A 548-nucleotide genomic window follows, 5' to 3' on the forward strand; every position below is an offset into this window, starting at 1 on the left:
TTAAGTTTGTTTGTGTCAGTGGGTGTTTAAGTGATAATTCAAGTAAAATAGAAAATGTATCATAAACCATGTTACGTTATAGGTTCATATTACTATCCTTATCATATTAGTAATATTTTTTTTTTTCTTTTTGCGGTAATATTGTTTTTATTATAATTATGTTTTGCCTTCTAATTATGAATCCTCAAAATGTTAATAGAGCACTCATCTTCATCATTGTTAATGTAATGATTATTGTTATTGATATTGCATTTGTAAATATTATTATTATTCATTTTTTCCACTTTTGTGTTTCATGATTATGATATATTTCATTTTCATCATTCTTGTGCATTTCTCTCAGAATATTGATGAACTAATATTAGTTCCTGCCTTTGATAATTTTCATGATATTCATGATTTATGCTATTATTTTTTTTATTATATATTAATACAGTTTCTTATATTTTCCAATAGTAAGTTACCGGAGATGGTATCACCATTTATTCTCTTCTTAGCTTCTGTAGCAAGATTTTATATGACATGCTCTGTGTGCCTTTTCCCAGCCC

At 25.9% G+C, this 548-nt stretch overlaps 1 protein-coding gene across 1 annotated transcript in view; it reads left to right on the forward strand.

Annotated features, from left to right (window-relative positions):
* LOC119584982 (kinesin-like protein KIF13A) overlaps positions 1 to 548 on the forward strand; it is a gene marked incomplete at its 5' end in the record, with an annotated part of 70,347 nt that overhangs the window by 66,705 nt on the left and 3,094 nt on the right.

Source organism: Penaeus monodon, chromosome 19, assembly GCF_015228065.2.
Source record: "Penaeus monodon isolate SGIC_2016 chromosome 19, NSTDA_Pmon_1, whole genome shotgun sequence".
Classification (NCBI taxonomy): Eukaryota; Metazoa; Arthropoda; class Malacostraca; order Decapoda; family Penaeidae; genus Penaeus; species Penaeus monodon.